This window comes from Trichosurus vulpecula, chromosome 8 (genome assembly GCF_011100635.1).
Source record: "Trichosurus vulpecula isolate mTriVul1 chromosome 8, mTriVul1.pri, whole genome shotgun sequence".
In the NCBI taxonomy this organism is placed as follows: Eukaryota; Metazoa; Chordata; class Mammalia; order Diprotodontia; family Phalangeridae; genus Trichosurus; species Trichosurus vulpecula.
In genome coordinates, this window is record NC_050580.1 from 263,727,473 (window position 1) to 263,748,560 (window position 21,088).

A 21,088-nucleotide genomic window follows, 5' to 3' on the forward strand; every position below is an offset into this window, starting at 1 on the left:
GGGCCTCCGGGCCCTGGGCCCCTGAGAACCTAACCAGGAGGTGCCGAGCGAACCGTCCGTCGGCTCCTGGATTCCAAATAAAAACGCGCGCCCTTCGATTTAAAATTGAAAAGGAAGGGGGAAGGGTGCGCGCCCTGCCCCCGGAGCGGCTGTCACGGACATGAGTGTGTGGGGCTCTTTATTCCTCCGTTCAGTAAAAAGTACAGTTACTACGGCGACTGCCCAAGCGCGCCCTGTGCGTGCCCTCTCAGATACAAACCGCTCTCCGTGAGGAAAGACACTCACTAGTGTGCCGTGCGAGCCGGACCTCGTGGCTGCCGACGCCCAGGCTGAAACCTTGCCCTCCATGCTTCATAAGCCAGTCACGTAACTTTAATTACCTTCAGTTCCCTTCGGGGTAACATGAGGCTCCGGGCGCCTGTGGGGCTTACCTCCCAGAGGATCCTGAGGCGCGGAGAAGATGCGGAGAGGACTGAGCCAGCTTTAGAGTGAGATACGTGCGGGCTTAAGCTACTTCGCACGCACGCACGCTCGCACCATTATTGAGGACCAAGGGATGGTCTACAGAAAGTGCTCTCCAAACCTTAAGTGATATCTAAAATAAGTAGTCGTATTGTTAACTTTTAAAATGTTTTTATTTCTGAAAGTAACCACAACTCGTGTATTAGCAAATGGATCCTGTCCCTAGGATAAGCCTCAAAGTCCAATTTTTCAGTAAGTCATGAATGTATTTCACATGATTGAAAGGTGTAGAACTTAACATCTCCTAGGGAGCGTGGTAAGGGGTTCCAACAGTTTCGAAAGTATGCTAAGAGATGACTTCAAAAAAAAAGTGATACCTGTTCCATTTTCCCACAATACTCAAACAAGACATTGTGTTTCTAGTCCCCAATGTTCCTGCTATGTTCAGTTCAGACTCTACCCACAGGATATGAAATGGTACATAGGCAGGCGATGCTCACTTAGAGCTCTGTTCGGACAAAATGTTATGAACCCCTCAGGTGCACATATGCTTTGGAAAGACTGGAGAACATGGCTCCACACCCAGCCAGCTGATTTAGTCGAAGGTTAGATCAAGCATTCAGAGGTGTTTTGTCAGATCTCCTCGGCTTCCCGTGGAAAGACTCAAAGGGTGGTTATTCTCTCAGAATATGTCCTCACTAGGTAAATAAGAGGACTTGGGCCACCAGGGTGACTGATGTCGTCCTTGTAATGAAAACTTGAATCATTTCGTATGAAGTTTGCCAAGTTTCCTCCGCTCTGAATCTCACTTGCTCCTTTGCTGTATCTAAGATATGTGAAATGAGGATTTAGAGAATGACAGGACCACAAATTTCAAGTCAGAAGGAAACTTGAAAAACATTCCTCATTTTATGGTGGAGGGAACTGAGACTCTGAGATGGGAATGACTTGTTCAAGGTCACATTGCTAGTCAGTAGTAGAACTGGTGGGCTTTGAACAGAAATAGTCTTACTCCAAATTTAAGGAACATTATATATTTTTTAATTAAATTTTTTTCAATTGCTTTTTTTCTCCCTTCAATCCTTTCCATCAGACTAAAAGAAAAAAAAATAGAACTCTTGTAATAAAAATATATAGTCAAGCAGAATAAATTCCCACTAAGTTCTAAAAGTTTCACTTTGTACTGTGAGCCCTTCACGAGATGGATACCATCCTTCATTATGGTAACGTTGAAATCAAGGTTGGTTATTTCATTGATCAGAGCTCTCAAGTCTTTCAAAACTGTTTGTCTTTACAATTTGTATAAAAACAATTTTACAAGTTGTTTTTACCATTCTCCTTACTTGACCCTGCATCAGTTTATACAAGTCTCCCCAGGTTTCTCTGAAACTGTCACCATCATTTCTTACAGCACAGTAGTGCTCCACTACATTGATATAACGTACTTTGTTCAGTCATTCTCCAGTTGTTGAACACCCCTCTTAGTTTTTAGTTTCTTGACACAAAAAAAAAAAGAAATGTTATATTTTGCATACATGGATACTTTTTCTTTCTTTAATCTTTTTGGGGTATAGACTTAGCTAATGGTATTGCTGGGTCAAAAGGTACATACAGTGCTCTTTCTGCCACACAGTATTACCTCTAATCCTTAATTGATTTTCTGGTGACTTTAACAATATCAAAATAGTGATCCCTAAAGCCTTTGTACAAGAGAAATCATTTTGTTGGACAATTAGGCCTGCTTCTTTCCTTGTTCCACCTAGCGTATGGAAAAAGATTCTTATAGCCATGCATCTTCTTTAAGTGGAAAGAAGGGAATTAAAATAATGTTTGATAATTTAGTGGTACACTTCATAACACTGAGATGTGTCCTCCAGTGTAAAAAGATCAAATGCAGGATTCGTTTTTTCCTGTTGTTTTTTTCCCCTCAATTTAAAAACATTTTCTCTCTCTCCCAAATATCCCTCCATTGGAAAAAGAAGAAAAATAAAACCCTCTTATCAAATATGTTTTGTCAATCAAAACAAATTCTTGAATTGGTTCTATCCAAAAATGTATGTTATAGGGTGAAAGTTTGTGTTTCAGGCTCAAACCTCCATTTAACAAATTTTTCAACAACTGGTGAATTGTTTTGTTTGTTTACTTTTGGCCAGTCCAGCAACAAGTATTCAGTAAGCATCTACTATGTGTGAGACACGATGGAGATAAAAATAAGGGAAAGAATAGCCCACAACTCAAAAAGCACACATTCTAATGGGGAAAACAGCAAGCAAGCAACTACTGTTTTATATAGAAGCCATATACAGGGTTAATGAGACAATCTCTGAAGGAAGGCAGTAGAGATAGGGCAGGAAGGTGAGAAGAAAACCATCCTCTCAAAGGTGGGATTTTAACAGGATCTTGAAGGAAGCTAGGAAAGCCATGAGGCAAAATCGTTATAAGTACTGGGAGCAACCAGGGAAAATATATAGTCACGAAAAGGACAATCATATTCATATGATAGCAAAAAGACCAAGGTCAGTGTGTCATAAAGTGGGTAGGAAGGGCGATGAGATGGTCAGATGTGTCTTTTAGAAAGGGCACTTTGGCAGCTTAGTGGAAGACAGATGGGAGTTGGAAGATACCTGAGGAAGGGGGAACGACTAGAAGGCTACTGTAACAATCTAGGCAAGGGGTGATAAGGGCCTGCATAAAAGTATTGGCTATGGCAGAGGACAGAACAGGGCGTACCGAAGTGATATTATGAAAGCCTCAATAACAGGTTTTATCGCAGTGAGGACCACCTAGATTGAGAGCCTAGGGAAGTTTAAAAGAGGAAAGGGTTTTAGCAAAAAGATGAGTTCTATTTTGGCCGTGTGTTTAAAATATCTATAGGGCAGTCAGTTCAAGAGGTCCAGTTAGCAGCTGGTGATATGACTAGATTTCAGAAAAGAGGTTAAGGCTAAATAAACCTAAGAACTATCTGCATAAAAATGAGTGAACCCGGGGAAGCTTATGAGATCATCAAGTAAGATATTATAGAGGGAGAAAAGAAGGACTGCAACAAACCCATATGGGTTACCTAGTGTTAGTGAGTGACCTGGATGAAAATCCAGCAAAAGATGCTGGATACAAATAGTCAGACAGGTACAAGGAAACACGGGAGCAAACAGTGTCACCTTTTGCCTATGGAGAAGAGAATATTGTGTGTGTTCAACAGTGTCAAAGGCTGCAGAAAGGTAAAAAATGATGAGGGTTGATAAAAGGTCATTAGATTTGGGATTAAGAGATCATTGGTAATGTTAAAGAGAGTAGTATCAGATGAATGATGAAATTGGAAAGAATGCAATGTTTAGAAAAAAATGAAAGGAGATAAAGTAGGGATACTGATTGTAAATGGTTTTATCAAGGAGTTTAACCACAAAAAGAAAGAGATATATAGGGTAATAGCTAATCAAGATGGTTGGTTCAAGAAAAGACTTTTTAAGAATGAAAGAGGCATAGGCATGTTTGTAGGCAGTGTGGAAGTAGTAAACAGAGATTGAAGATTAGTGAGAGAGAGGGGATGAGATAGGAAAAAAATCTGTTTGAGAAATGAGATAGAAGGTAAACAAGGTACATGTAGAAGGATTTTTACCTGAATTTTATATTTGTATATATGTGTGTATGTGTGTGTATGTGTACGTGTGTGTATGTGTATACATACATGCATATATATGATATATATACTTACTATAATCATTCACTTCCATTTTTGTGTTTATGTGTTATACACACACACACAAACACACACACATATACACACACACATGAATTCAAAACAATTTTCTTGTCACAGTAGGCCACGGAAATTAAGGATAAGAAATATTGAGATATTCCTCATTTTATGGTGGAGGGAATCACTATTTTGATATTGTTAATATCGCTAGAAAATCAATTAAACACTAGAGGTAAAGTTGTGTGATGGAAATATTATTTCCACTTAAATTTTGAACTTTTGTTTAAACGACTAGTATATCCTAATCTCCTAAAAGTTTAGCAGCGAAAAGCATTTTTGTAATAAAATTACAAAGGCAAGGTCACTAAATTCTATATTTGGAACAATGGGAAGGGAAAGAAATAAGCATTTATAGAGTTGTATTATGTGCTAGGCACTGTGCTGAGCACTTTTACAAATATCATCTCATTTGATCAATTGAAAAAAATTTAATAAATATAAATATAATAGAAGAGAACTGTATGTCATTGGCATTTTTAGCATTGTCAATCGAAAATATAGACCTAGTTGGAATCCAGCAGCAGCCTTGATTTAAAAATGGAGATAGAAATTGTTCATAAGATTTCATTAGTGTAGGAGACTCCCAGATGTCAAAATTTCTGTCAATGGAGAGTGGAACAATAGTCTGCAATAGTCAGAGTTGGCTAGGGCACTGAGAGGTTAAATGACTTGCGTAGGCTCATGCAATCAGGATGCATCCCATTCAGGACTTAAACCCAGACTCCCTGGCTTTGTGGCAAGCTTATTATTCACTATGCAATGCTGCCCCTCCAATTTGGCAAAATGATCATAATAACTTTGTTGACAAGAAAGAGAGATGTACGAGGATCTGGATTATCGCAGTAACTTCCTCATTGTTTCCCTAGCTTCCAATCTCTAATCTCCAGTTCATTCTCCACATTGCTACCAAATTTATATTCCTCAAATATAGAATTAACAAGTTCAACCACCTACTCCAAGATCTTCAGTGACTCACTATTACCCCCCCAAGATAAAAATACAAAATCATTTAATATTTGAAGCCCATTATAACCTTGCGTCTACTCCCTTTGTGATCTTATTTAGTATTACCTTGCTCCACAATTCTCTATTCAACTAAGTAGACCTAATATCTGATTCCCATACAAAGTATTTTATCATCTGCCTTTGTTTCTTTGTACATGAGATGTCCCTTGGCTGGAATGTATTCTTTCCTTGCTGCTGCCTTTTCAAATCCCTAGCTTCCTTCAAGTTGCAGTATAGGTGTCGCTTCCTACACTATACCTTCCCTAATTCACCGGTCGTTAGTCTCTTGCCTTCCCAAAATTATCTGTCTACATCTTGTGTACACCCCAGCCCAGTAAAATGGAAGTTACTTGAGGGCAGGGGCTATTTCATTTTTGCCATAATATGTTCAGCACCTAGTACAGTGCTTGCACAAAGTGGGAAGCTGACGGACATTTGTAGAATGGAATTACATGTTAAATCTGTAACTGAAAATCTTGTACTTTTCTCCCAGTTCTACCCTTTGTGGGACAAGTAGAACAATTCAGATCATTTTCCCATACGACAATCCTTCAAATCCATGAAGAAGTCATCATATTCCCTTATAAATTTTACTTTCTCTGAGCTAAAAATTTCAAGGTCTTTCAAGTCTTCCAATGGCATCATGCCTTCTGTCCTGGCAATTCTTCTGTGGGTTCATATTATCTCATCAGTGTCCTTCTGAAAATATACCTAGAACTGGATGCAATATTCCATATGTAAAATCTCATCCTGGCAACAGGACATTAATCTCCTAGTTTGGAACAACATTTCTCTCTTAATGTAGCCTAAGATAGTATTAGATTTTTAAACTACAGTGTTACACTATGGATTCATCCTGGTGTTGAAGGCTATTAAAATCCCTAGATCATTTTCACATGAACTTCGGTCTAGCGATGCCTCCCAGTTCTGTTATTATATATTTGCATTCTGGAGATCAAATGTAATCTTTCGAATTTATCCTTATAAATTCTATCTTGTTGATATCAGCTTATTATTTAACCCTGATTTTGTCATCCAGCATGTTGGGTAGCCGTATCAAAAAAGAAGGAGTTTAGTTTGGCAGTATTTGCTCTTGATGAAGCCATTCAGGTTTTTGGTGATGACCACTTCCTTTCTGTAGTCTCATAAATGATTCTTTTAATATGTTATAGTGTTTTGTCAGGATTTGAAGGCAAACTCACTGGCTCATTTTCTGATTCAGCACTCATACCCACCTTTTCTTTCAATATGCTGAGATGCAGTTCATTTCTTACTGATGACTTCAGCTTATTTAGGGCAGCTAGGGATTCTCAGCATCTCCTCACTTAACTTTAATATACCTATTATTCATAATTTTGATTCTCTTCTTCCTGTTACTCTGATCATTCACCTTGGAAGTGGAAACATAAGCAAAATGAATCTAGTACTTTTGCCTCAATACATTTTCATCGTTTTGTCTACCTTAAGTTTCTTCTATGCTTTCTTTCATATTTCCCTCTCCCCCTTCCCCATAGTTAAAAAGCCCTTTCCACTGCCCTTAGCATTCATCACATGCCTCAGCTCAATCTGAGCTGTAGCAATCTTGGCACTATTCTTGAATGACAGTGACACTCTTTTGTATTCATTTTGTGTTATGTGCCCTGGTGTACATCCTTAATGCGTGTCTTTTAAGAAATCTAAATTTGGCAACGAATTTCCTGTGCATTTACTTCAGCCTCTTTAAATAGGTCTTCCTTCTCTTTCTCTATAGTCATTTTTGGTTTTTGTCCTTTTATCTATCATTAAGAGCTTCCTCTCCCTTGTGAACACCTTTCTCTGAATAATTTTCATTGATTGAGTCTTGCTTATCCATTCTCCAGCCTACCCCAAAGGTAGGGTACCTGTAACACCACACCCACATATCCTTCTTCTGTCATGAACTTGGGACAGAACTCCTTTCTCTTATGTCCATTATTTCTTCTGAGTAGCGAGTTCTTCTTTATTGATTAAGGACAGATCTAGACTTTTTCATTTCATCGATTTTTTGAAGAATAAAACGATATGGAGGCAAGTCAAACATTTGTGAGCTGCTGTTTTTTAAGGAGGGAGAAAGAGAGAGAGTTAGAGAGAGAGAGAGAGAGAGAGAGAGAGAGAGAGGGAGGGAGGGAGGGAGGGAGGGAGAGGGGGAGAGAGAGGAAGAGAGAGGGGAAGGGCGGAAGGGAGGGAGAACTCAATAGACATCCAGATAATTGAAAGTCTTCTTCAATAATATTTCATGCCTTTATGACAGATTTCTTGTCTGTAGGCAGCCAAGTGGTATAGAGAGTTAGGCCTGGAGTCAGAAAGTCTTGAGTTCAAATACTGCCTCAGATACTTACTTGATCACTGTGTGATACTGGACCAGTCACTGAGCTTCTGTCTGCTTCATTTCCTCATCTGTAAAATGGGAATGCTGGTAGATAATGTTTGTAAAGTGTTTTACGAACATCGAAGTGCTAAATGAATGCTAGTTATTATTATTGTTATTAATTTCTACTTTCTAACCATTTTGTCATGTGTTTCTATAACATCTCTTCCAAAACCACTACTTTCAATGGCATCAGTAATTAAAACACCTGTACCTCTAAGGTCTTCAGTTCCTCGGCTTGGTTTTAATAATCCCTGGTCTCCAGATTCCTTTTGATTTTATTATTAATTCTCATCTGAATCACCGAAAGTATTGACTTTCATATTTGACTAGTCTACAGAGTTGATATTCTTAGCCTGGAGTCCATGGACCCCCAAAGCATTGTTGGATAGACTTCAGAGAGGCCCTGACATTGTATAGTGAAAAAAATATGTCCATCAAGTTTTAAGGGCCTTACTCCTCGTGGGTTGGAATTCCTATGTTCTGAGCCCATGAGGAAGCCACGTGAAGGCAGTATTGGTAGGGGGCTCAAGTTTTACCCCCAGAGACTTATAAGTCTTAGAGAAAGCTTCCTTTGCATTTAGGGAACAAACTAGTATAACATGGACAGGGGAGAGGGTGGGAGAAGTATCCTAGTATATATTGATCTTATGGCAATTTCATAATCATTAATGTACTGTACAGATATGTGGTTGTCATTGCTATTTTCCAGCCAAACCACTGCCCACTTAAGGACAGTCATCTGAATCACAAGAATAGTGTCTCAGATGATGTGAACTGTCTCATACCTGCTTAACTTCCAAACCCAAACTTATAACAGCATGGCAGATTGTAAATGCATCAATAGTTCACAAGCTTGATTGGTAGAGGAGTGAGTAATACTTTGTTATGGCTATACCTAGGCCAAAGGATAGTGTAAAAAAAAAAGAGTTGCTTCCTCAAGAATGTTTGTTATCTGAAAAGAAAGTATACCTGAAAAAGTTGGTACCCCCGGTATCTCTCAAGCATACTACTCAAAACTGTGAGAAACTCCTTAGTTGTAATACAGCTTGATGAAAAGAAGTAATACAAATCCTCACTCCCAAATATATTACATACATAACAACTTTTCAAGATAATTTTAAGTCAATATGTATGTTTCAGTATTACAGGGGAAAAAAAAGACATAGTCTATTATGGATTAAGAAGTTTAACTAAGATACTCCATATGATGTTAGCTACATCTCTATAAAAAAGCAAAGGCAAAACAAAATAAGTTTATTGGGGCACCTAAAGACGTAGACATACCAAGACTCTCTGCTTAGGAGAAATTGCATCTTCATATGGGAAATTTAAATTTAACGTTTCTTTATCTTCTGTTTTTCTGTCTCTTGATGAAATGTTTTTTTCATAATAAATATTTGAGTAGTAAAGATACAGACCTTGTTGGCACATCTCTCTGTTTAGGAGAGAGAGCTTGAGGGAATAAGAACAGCCTCAACTATAATAAGGCCTTTTCACAAGTGCTCTGAATAAAGCATGGGATTCTTAGGCATTAATGCACCATGGGAAAAAAATGTGAACATATTGGCTTAATATCCTAGACAAGTTTTAACCTAAATAATTCTTTCTTCTTAATACTGCTAACTTCTCTAAGACCTGTCTACATTCATATATATATGTGTGTGTGTGTGTGTGTGCGTGTGTGTGCACACACATATATATACACATATATGTACATATGTATATATACACACACATACATACACATAGACACACATGCATATATACATATATATGGATGCATCTTCTCTTGAGCTGTCAAATTTCAAGTGCCTTGCACTAATTTGTAAATCACTGATTTTTCTTTAAGATAAAGCACTGACACCTCTAGTAGTGCATCATCATTAGACAAGGACTATTAGAAACATTGGTATAAAATCCGGATGCTTAGAACATAAAACTCTTGCTTCTCATTATTTTCTTTCCATTTAATATAATTGTTCATTCAAGAAAGCTTCTCATCTGTTATTTTTATCTATGCGATCTATTGCTTCAAATGTTTTTGCCCTTCTGTTTTGCCAAAAATAATTGTAGTTAACTAGCTACACAGTGAAGTCATTGTGCATCTTACCACATTGGTTTCGTACATGAAATTGGCTACTGTTCTCAATTCTTTTGTTTTATTATCAAACCACAAAAGAAACACTGATCTCGCCTTCTCCCCCATTCATAGCACAGGTGCTCTTTTTCACATTTCAGGTGTGAAGAATTATTACAATAATCTCAGATAATATTATAACAAGAAAGAAAATTAGATCCTTTAAAAACATTAACGGCTTCATTGCATTGTTGCAGAGCAATATATTCAAAAATAAAGTAATTCCAAACGGGTTACACATTTTTTTCTTCCTTTGGGGGAAAAAAGGATGAACCACACACAAGAAATATGCATTATCCTGAGATGATCTCCATGGTAATGGAACCTCATCTTTAATGGCATGGGGTGGGCGAAATTTCAGTTTTCATTTCTCAAAATTTCATATGCAAAGTCAGTTAATTTTGAAACAAAAATATCAAAGCTAGATTTTTCTTCTCAAAAAAAATGTGGTATCCTTAGGTGTGTTTAAATCTTGCACAGCTTTCCTTAACATACGTTTTTCTCTTTCTTTTTAATTAGAAATTCTCAAAACTGTTCATAAATTCTATGATTCAAAAACTTTCCTAATACAAGTTGAAAGTAAATGCAGAACGCATCTCTTGCATTCCTATTGCTTTACTTATAAATATTATTAACTTTTTGGCAGACAGCATGAATTGAACAAGTGACCTTGTGAGTAGAACTAGGCAACTAGTAAATAATGGAGTTGTTTATTTTAAGTTACCCCCTACTGGGAGAGCTCATTTATTCATCCATTTAAAGTTTCTTCCCTGGTTAATTATTTGTACTTATTTGAAAAAAAACTGGTTTAGATTTTCAGATAGCTTTGAGTTTCTAACTCAGAATCTATCAGTGACTGAGTATTCTTGGACAAATGACTTAGTCTCTTTAGCTGAGAAAAAATGGATAAATATTGCCAAATATTACACCTTGGACTATGCATTTTGAATGGAGATTCCAAATGGGATTCTTGGCCTACTCACACCAGCTAAATGGACATATGGGCTGTTGAGTGGAGAGTGATAGGGAGAGTGGTCTAGAAATAAGTTGTTCAACAAAAACTTGTAGTTTGGGATTCAACTCAGGAGTTTGTTTTTTTTTTTAATTAAGGATAGATAGATAGATAGATAGGTGAATGGATAGATGTAAGGGAAGCTAGGTGGTGCTGTGGATAGAGTGACAAGCCTGGAATCCAGACGACTTGAGCTCAGATCCGGCCTCAGACCCTTAGTAGCCGTGTGACCCTGGGAGTTACTTAACCCTGTTTGCCTCAGTTTCCTCATCTGCAGCTCCATGAGCTGGAGAAGGAAATTGCAAATCACTCTAGTACCCTTGCCAACAAAACCCAGAAAAGGGCTTTTGAAGAGTAAGACACAACTAAAATGACTAAACCACAACATAATAGATAGATATTAGATATACATATATTATTATATTACATGCATATATGTATACCATATGTTACATACATATATTATTAGTATGTGCAATTGCAGGGATATTTTCGGTTTGTAATAATGGAGAACAATTATGGATAAGCTGGAAAAGATTTTGGAAGTCATCTAGTCCATTTCCCTCATTTTACCAGTGAGGAAACTGAGGGCCAGAGAAGATGAGTGACTTTCCCAAGACTATACAGATAGTAAGTAGCAGAATCAGTATTTGAACCTACACCTTTCTATTCAAATCAAGTATTCTCTACCTTTACAATCCAGCTTTAGAAATCTTCAGTCTACGTGATCATGACTTTTAAACCATTTTGAATGGATCTATATTAATATCTGTGGAAATCGTCCCTCTTCTTTTTTTCCTTTGAATGACATTTTAAATGGCTCATCTTCATGTATACTTTGGGGTTATTGTAGGAGGACCAGAGTTCTCAAAAAACAAAATACATTTATGTGATGAAAACGCTTTCATGGATATGCTTCACGGTGGTGAACCAGGATCATTGCAGTATTTTTAAGGGAAAATAAAACACCAGTCCATATGAAGAAAAACACATTCCCTGTGAGGTACCTCGTAATGCTTAGAATCCATTATACTCTATCTGCTTTTTCTAGAATGCCAACTACATATGTATCCGTTTGACAATTTCATCTTTAAGAAATACTAATTAAGGGGCAGGTAGGTGGCGCAGTGAGCAGAGCACCGGCCCTGGAGTCAGGAGAACCTGAGTTCAAATATGACCTCAGACACTTGACACACTTACTAGCTGTGTGACCTTGGGCAAGTCACTTAACCCCAATTGCCTTGCCTTCTCCCTCCAAAAAAAAAAACCAACAAAAACAAGAAATAGTAATTAAGTGCCTAGCATATTCACAGCATGCAAAGATTAAATTGGACACTATTCCTGCCCTCACAGAATTCCCATTCTAGTAGAGAAGTAATACAAAATGATAGAAGGAAAGAACATAAAGGCAGTGTAAATCAACAGCTTAAAGAGGGAGAGGAAAATAACAGACTTGTTGGCAGAAATCTTCATGGAGAAGGACATTTGAACTTGGCAGTGGGTAGTTGGGAATGTAGAGGATGGCATTGTAGATGGAGGGAGCAGTGTGAGCAAAGACACAGTAGAACGAACCTGCAGAATGTATACAAAGCATAGCAAAGTGTTGCACTTGGCTGGGTCATTTCACTTATAGAAGGGAATGGCATAAGGTAAGGGTGGAAAACTAAAGAACTGCCAGATTGTAGACTTGTATACTAGTGCCAAGGAATATGAACATTACTTAGGAAGCAAAAGAAAGCCATTGAAAGATTTGGAACAGAGAAAGGACACGATAAGATCCATGAGTAAAGAAAGGGTGATTAAGGGTGAAGGCTTGATGGGGAATGGGGGGAATGAGAAATGAGAAAAATAGTGAGGAAGCTATTCTAATATATAAATAGATTACTGATAGCCATAGTAAGATAATAGCAATGGAAGTAGAAAGGAGAAAAGTTCAAAAGATATCCATCCACAAGAAACTGAGACCCAGAGAAATCTAAATACTCACTCAAAGTTTTTGAGGTTGAAAGTAGCTATCAGGGAAGGGGGAGGGGAAGCAAGCATTTAGGTGGTGCCTACTATGTGCCAGGCACTGTGCAAGTGCTTTACAAAATAGCTTTACAAATATTATCTTATTTGATCTTAACAGAAAACCTGGGAGGTAGGTGTTGTTTCTACACCCATTTTATAATTAAAGAAAATAAGGCAGATAGAAGTCAAGTGACTTACCCAGAGCCACAGAGCTAGAAAGTATCTGAGGACAGATTTGAACTTAGGTTTTCCTAATTCCAGACCAAATGCTCTATCCACTGCACTTTCCCACTGCCTCTGACAGAATTAATAGGAAATGCTACTTCTAGGAGCCAAGGTGGCAGAGTAAGCAGGAAATAGCCATAACTCTCCCATATTCGCATCCAAACAAACATAAAATAGTGCACCAGAAACAAATCCTGGAATAGCAGAGCCTGCAAAAAGATGAGGTGAAACAATCTTATAGCCCAAGAAACTTGGAAGGTCAGCAGGAAAGGTAAGTCTCACTCTGGTAAAAGGAGAGTGTAGTCCAGGACAGGAAACATCCCAGCATGCCTCGCCTCAGCAAATCAGCAGAAGATCCTGATCCCTGGTGTGGTGGAGCATGCAAATGCCAACACCAGGACCCCTATGTGTTTAGCATTGTGAGAGGAACTGGCAGAGGCCAGCCCAGAGACCCACCATGTGCTTTAGCATAGCCCCAGGCAAATAGGTAAACACCAACACTGGGACTGTACAGGGCCCTAAGCAAATGGACAGACACCAGCGTGGGTACCTAGTTTAGCCCCAGGTAAGCTGCCAGACCCCTACAGCCTCCAGCAGCACCAGCCACACCCCTTCCACTCTACTCCTTCAAGGCAGCACCAGATATGAGGGTCCCCCTTGGGCCGCAAGGCAACATCAGTGTAGCACCAGGTAAATTGCCAGGTCCTACGGCAACCTGGAACAGGAAGCTTGAGACAGTGCCCCCTCCATCCCTGGAGCAGAGCACAAATTTAAAAGTAAGGAAGGCTGAAAAAGATGAGTAAAAAACAACAAAAAAAGAATCCGACTATAGAAAGTTATTATGGTGACAGAGATCAAGACACAAACTCCGAAGAGGACAACAGTGTCAAAACACCTATGAACAAAGCCCCAAAGAGACATGGGAAGTAGCTTCAAGCCCAGGAAGAATTCATGAAAGAGCTCAAAAAGGAACTTAACAATCGCATAAGAGAGGTAGAAGAAAAATTGGGAAAAGAAATGAGAATGATGCAAGAGAATTATGAAAAAAAAGAGTCAACATCTTGGAAAAAGAAAACAACTCCTTAAGTCTAAGTTAAGCACCACATCATATACAATTCAATGACTCTCCATTGTCTTAATGCTGAGAAATACTTAAAGGCAAAAAATCCCACCGTACCTCCCCATTCAAACAAAGAACAGTGAAAAGTCACAGTTTATTTGCCATTACATTGGAAAGGCAAGAACCATTAAAGGCACTTAAGAGAAGAACAACAAAAAGCACCACCCTGATTACCATTACAGTTTTCTAAGGTCCCTTCCAATTCTGAGATGCCTTATGATTATATGATTATATGACCAAAAAAAAGAATATTGGTAAAATATTAAGGAGTCAGGTAGAGAAATCAGTGAAAAAGACAGAGCCAATAAGGGAGTGTGTATTTAGGAGGGTGGAAGTACATCAATGGTGTAGTGATCTGCACAGAAATCAAGGATGCTGAAGCCTGAGAAACAGACTTTGGAGTTGATGACAGGGAAGGAAATCATCAGCTACATTTGAGAAAATCATTTCCAAAGAATAGTGGAAGTAGAAGCTACATTGCCAGGAGTTGAGGAATAACAGGGTGGTTCTGAAGGAGAAGTAATGGGTGTAGATTATTTTAAGAAATAAGCTAGGTTTTAATAAGTATGAATACTAAACACCCTGAGATAATCACATTATTCGAATTTGTACTGCATATTTCCATTAGGTTGGAACCAATTACCATAATTTACATAATTATAACTTCAAATAGTGTTAATTCAAATATGTGAGACCATTTTAGGAGAACCATTATTCTCACCAATCAAGAGTGAACTGAATATTGACCTAGTATCTTTTGTTTTCACATCTCTGTCATTTCCAGCTACACACTCACCATACATTATTGAACCGTACATTCTAACAACAACAAAAACAACAAAGTGTTACAAATAACAAACTGATATAAGGCCTCCAACATTCTGTCATCTAGTCTCCAAAATCTCTGCCAAGAGAAAGGAAGCACATTCTGTGTCTATGTAGATAATTGAGCATGAAATCTAATGAAATCTGAACGTAGAGATGAACATCTGACTTGTGAATATCTCATACTATGAACATATCTTTCTATTGTTTTCTCTCCTTTCATATATTAAAAAGTGAGTTTCTCAGTCATGCCCTCTTCCCTTCCCTCACTTCCTCAAACTCTAGAGAGAAGCCAATCTATCTTGATACCATTTAGAGAAAAGCTCTTTCCCTGTCTTCCCCTTTCTTTTCCCTCAGCAAGATCATTCAAACAATGTGTCACCCATGTTTCCTTTGTCTTTTACTTCTTGTTGCTTAAATAATTGGACCCCCATACAATTTCTATACTTGTGCATATATCCTTTTAAACTCTTTTTTCCCCTTTCTCATCCAACTCTTGGGCAGTTACCACAGAAAAATTTTCCTCAATTCCTTCATTATCCTTCTCTCCTGTATTTCTTTCTCCTTCTCTCTTTATTCTATTTATGAATCTCAAACAACTCCAATAATTGTAAGGGTTAGACAAATAATACACAAGATATTAGAATAAAAGAAAGGCATGTCTCAAAAGGAAATGAGATGTCAGAAACAAGTGCCATCGATCTCCAAAGATCTTGAAAATGCCCAGAAACACTTAAGTGATTCAGAAAGTGTCCATCCACCTTCCTTCAATTAACCCTACTTTCCCTCATGCTTGATCATTCTAGGCAGGTTTAAAGATAAACTACTCTGTAAGTAATTTTGTGGGTTTTCTGTTTTCATTCCTAGTATTACAACTATATAGTTTTCTATTATTTTGCATTGCAAATGTATTGTATTTCAGCTACACCATGGGCTAAATAAGCTATTGTGAACTAGTCAGGGATCCGAACTGCAATGTATAACATTATTTCTGTGGGAAAATGCATTCCATGTTCCAAACAACAGACTTGTGAATGAACTTTTGGAATGTAACTCATTTGTAAGTTGAGAACTCCCTATAATCATGCCTTGAACTCTAGATGACACCTTTCTTCTCAAGAGAGCAAAATGCTTTCATATGCAATATGCCACTGAGTCTTAAACATTCCAGTGAGGTAACTAGAGGAAGAATTATTATCTTCATATTGGAGATGGAGAAATTTAGGTAACAGAGTATGAAGAAAAGACATGGAGAAAATTGAAAAAGCCTTTGATCTGGAATCAAAAGCCCTAAGTTCGAATCTTGCCGCTACCTGTGTTGGTTTCTTTATCAGGTCGCTACCCTTTTCTGGTACTCACTTTCTCATTTGTAAAATGAGACAGTTGAATTAGATGAAATCTAAGAGCACTTAGATCTCATATTCTAAGCCAATGACAGAGTTAGTACAAACCTAATTCATACACACTTGCTTGTTTATCTAATCTTCTTACACTTGGAACCCATCTACTAGGAATACAGAATGACTAGAAGGTTTAGGCCCCTGAATCCAATGTTGTGAATAGAGTTCTGATACCAAATAAAACAACCACATAAAATTAAATAAAATCCTAGAAGTTCTAGTCTCTGTCATTCAAGCAACTTTCTGGGGTTTCACTGTTTCATCCAAACATGTGCAAGTCAGAAAGAGCCATGTGGTCAAGCATACCACATTGGCACCATGTGTGCAGATCTCATCTTAACCATTTTTTCTCTAGGCCAGATCATGCTATGTAGCAAATGGTAGGGGCCCATTATTAGGGAGTGGTGTGCTGATAATTGTGTATATATGTACATATGTGTATGTATGTATGTGTGTATATGTACATATGTGTGTGTGCACATACACACATACATGGAAACAAAATGAATATTACCGAATTACACAGTATAAGATATGGAAGAATTCAGTGGCTGGTCTTCCAGTCCTAATCATCTCTGAAACACTTCCCCCAACATGTTGCCATCTAGTCTTTATTTGAAGATACCCATTCATAAAGACCTCTACTACTTCCCTAGGCTGTTATATGAGGAAGTTTTTCCTTTCAAGGATCCTAAATCTCTCCCTAACTTCCATTTCTTGCTCCTCGCTCTGCTCTCTGGGGGCCACCTCCCATTTCATCTGACAACCCTTCTCATGCTTGCTTGCTGCTTCCTTCTTCCTTGTCTTCCCTTCAGGCTGACTCTCCATACCTCTTCATTCCTGGCTCCCAACTACTGAACTGGGCACACAACAGGCACTTAAACACTTACCTATTGATTGCCTGAATGACTACATCTGGAACAAATCAAGTCTGCAATCAAGCACTGAATTACTCTTCCTGGGACACAAACAGACCTTTAGTAATTATAAGTAGTCAATGCGTGACATGTTTGCTTTTAGTACAGACTAAGTTGGTGGTGCAGTGGATGGTGTGTGACATGTATGTGTGTACTGGGCTGGGAATCAGGAAGACTCCTCTTCCTGAGTTCAAATCTGGCCTCAGACATGTACTACTAGTTGTGTGATCCTGGAGAAGTCCACTTAACTCTGTTTGCCTCAGTTTCCTCATCTGTAAAATGAGCCGGAGAAGGAAATGGTAACTTTGTCAAGAAAACCCCACATTAGGAATGGTCAGACACACCTGAAAAACAGCAAAGGTTTGCACTTTCAATCAGACAAAAAGTTGAACAGAGAAATGGTTAATTAAAAAAAAAAAGAACCCAAGTTTAGGTGGGTTTTTTCGATAGTTTGACCTAAACTGGCTCCTCAACTGAAGCAAAACCTTTAGCTTGATAGATTTCTCAGAAAATCTCACCAAGTTACTTTTATTTTGCAATTACACCTACTTGCTTATCTGGTACCTACCTATTGGATATCATTATCGATTTTATGTGGAGTTTGCCTGTTCTCACAATGTGACATGGAATTGCCTTGAAAATAATCTTTCTTCAAGCTCTTATCCTGTGGTGGCCTTTAGAAGAAAAAGTTATAGTGTTTATAGTTCTACTGAGGAAAACAAGGAACACAGAATTAAAATTAGAAGGGACCACAGAGGTCAACTCATCCAAGCTCCTGATTCTGCAGACGGGACTCTGAACTCTAGATTCTTGGTCCCACAGATCAACTCACTGAGCTGTCTTCCACATCTTAAACTGTCTGACTCCTTAATTCTGATTCTGCAACACGGAGGCCTTGTCATCGTCGTTCGGTCTTTCAGTTGTACCTGACTGTTCAGGACTCCATTGGAGGTTTTCTTGGCAATGACACTGGATAGTCTTGTCATATTCTTCCCCAGCTCATTTTACAACTGAGGAAACTGAGGCAGACAGACCGGATACGTGACCTGCCCAGGGCCACATAGCTAGTAAGTGTCTGAGGCCACATTTGAACTCAGGTCTTCCTGACTTCAGGCCCCGTACTCTATCCATTGTATCACCTAGCTGCCACTTAGAGGATTTAAGAAATTTACCACATGGGTGACCGGTTTTCATATCCGTGTAAAACAGTAGTGATATAAAATTTGGCTTTGAAAAAGACCAGGCCTTCAATGAAGAATAAAATCAGGGAATGGTAAGGAAACATCTTAGCGTACTGTAGGATTATGGAAATATTCTGTACATGCCATGCATGTTGTGATTATTGTCGTTCGGGTGCTTTCAGTCATGTCTGACTCCTCATGACTCTATTTGGAGTTTTCTTGGCAAAGATACTGGAGTGGTTTGCCATTTCCTTCTCCAGCCCATTTTACAGATGAAGAAACTGAGGCAAAAAGGCTTAAGTAACTTGCTTAGGGTTATATAGCTAGTAAGTGTCTGAGGCCAGATTTGAACAAAGGAAGATGAGTCTTTCTGACTCCAGGCCCAGCAATCTACCCACTGAGCCACCTAGCTGTCCTTACATATTGTAAACTGACTTACAATGAAAACTGACAGTAAATGATAGCCTCATTAGCAGGGTGGTGGTATCAAATTTTGCATATTTTTGACACATAAGTCACAAATAACAGAACTAGGATTTGAATGCAGTCCTCTAACTCCAGATACAGCATTCTTTCCTTGGCAGAGGAATTAAGGCTAAGTGGATTTGAAACAAATCCTTAAGAATCAATATTTTTGACAAAATTCATGTTTATAGTGGTCTCAGTTGTATACTGAACTAGAAGAAATAAAAAAATACTAGATTATTAAGAATGTCCTTCAGAGAAGAGTCTTGTGGTTGCTTGGCTTTGTATTCAATAACTCTGAGTGAAATAAGCTCTTAGGGAGTAAAATACGTAATGATCCTTAGGAAAATGCAGGCAGCCTAGTACAGAGAAAAAAGCACTGGATCTAGTGTCAGAGGACCCAGGTTTAAATCCTACCTGCATCACTTGTGGGTAGGTAACTTGACCTTTCCAGGCCTTGGTTTCCTTATCTTTACAGTGAGGGAGTTAAACTAGTTTACCTTTAAGATTTCTTCTACCTCTAATTCTAGGGTTCTATGATTCTCATGACAGGAGTGTGCTACAGTCAACTCATACCCCAGAAAGCCAAGGGTTAAAGTTGTGCTATGGGCCTTTACATGTCAGAAGTTGGCAAGCTACAAATCGGGTCATAATTCACTGTTTTATCGACTGTCCAAACTTAAGAAAGGAATGGAGAAAATATTAATAATACAGATTGAATTTAAAAGCCTGTGGTATGATGTGCTATGTACATATGTGCAAATACACACATGCACACACACACACGTGCACGTATATACACATACACACATATACACATATATACACATATACAAATATATACACATACACATTATATACATATACACACATATACATATATGCACATATATACACATGCACACACGTACATATGCACACATGCACACATGTGCCTACATGTGTGTGCACATATGTACACACATATACACACATATACGTGTATACACCTACATATATACACATATATGCACATACACACATATATACACATACACACATATATACACATATACATATATACACATACATATATACATACACACATATACGCACATACACATATACACACATACGCACATAATAATATATACATACATACGCATATGCACACACATATATATGTACACATATATATGCATACACACATATATACCTATATCCACATACACACATGTATACACATATGCATATATACACATATATACATATACACATACGCACATATACACGCATATATACATATATACACATACATACATACATATATACACATACACGCATATATACACATCCACACATATACATATATACACATACATATACATATACACACATATATACACACATACACATATACACACATACATGCATATATACACATATATGTACACACACATATATACACATATATGCACACATATACATATACACATACACATATATATGTATGTATCCACATACACATATACATATATACACATACACACGTACACATATGCATATATACACATACACATGTATATACACATACACGCATATATACATATACACACATATAGACATACATACGTATGCACACATACGTATATACACATATATACACATACATGTATGCACATACATATATGTATGTGTTTGTATATGTATATGTATGTGTATATGTATATGTATGTGTATATGTACATGTCTATATAAGCATAGTCTCCACTGAATAAACTGTACATTTACATAAAACGGGACTTCCTTCCTAACAACAGCATTTAACACCACCAAGCACCTGACAGTATCACTTTGTCCTCTCCTCGCAGCAGCCCTGAGAGACGGGTGCCAGTGTCGTTCCTATTTTACAAAGGAGGAAGCTGAGGAAAGCAAAATGAATCCACTCACCGAGGGTTGCCTAGCTAGTGTCTGAATACTGAAATTCAGGGCTCCCAGACGCCAGGTCCGCACTATACTTGTTGTTCCACCGATTTTGCTTTGAGAAATAGTCTACACATGTTGCGAGTTGACTTAAAATGAGACCCGAGGGTAGGCGGTGGCCATGTTGGGAGTGTGTTAGTTTCACAATTTCCAGATACCCACTTCTGATGCACAAGGAACAACAAAAAGTCTTTTTTTCCCTTTGAAACCCATTCCTAATA

At 38.1% G+C, this 21,088-nt stretch overlaps 1 pseudogene; it reads left to right on the forward strand.

The window, feature by feature from the left end:
- The first annotated feature begins 402 nt into the window (after window positions 1-402).
- Window positions 403-21,088, forward strand: part of LOC118829924 — a 34,707-nt pseudogene continuing 14,021 nt past the window's right edge.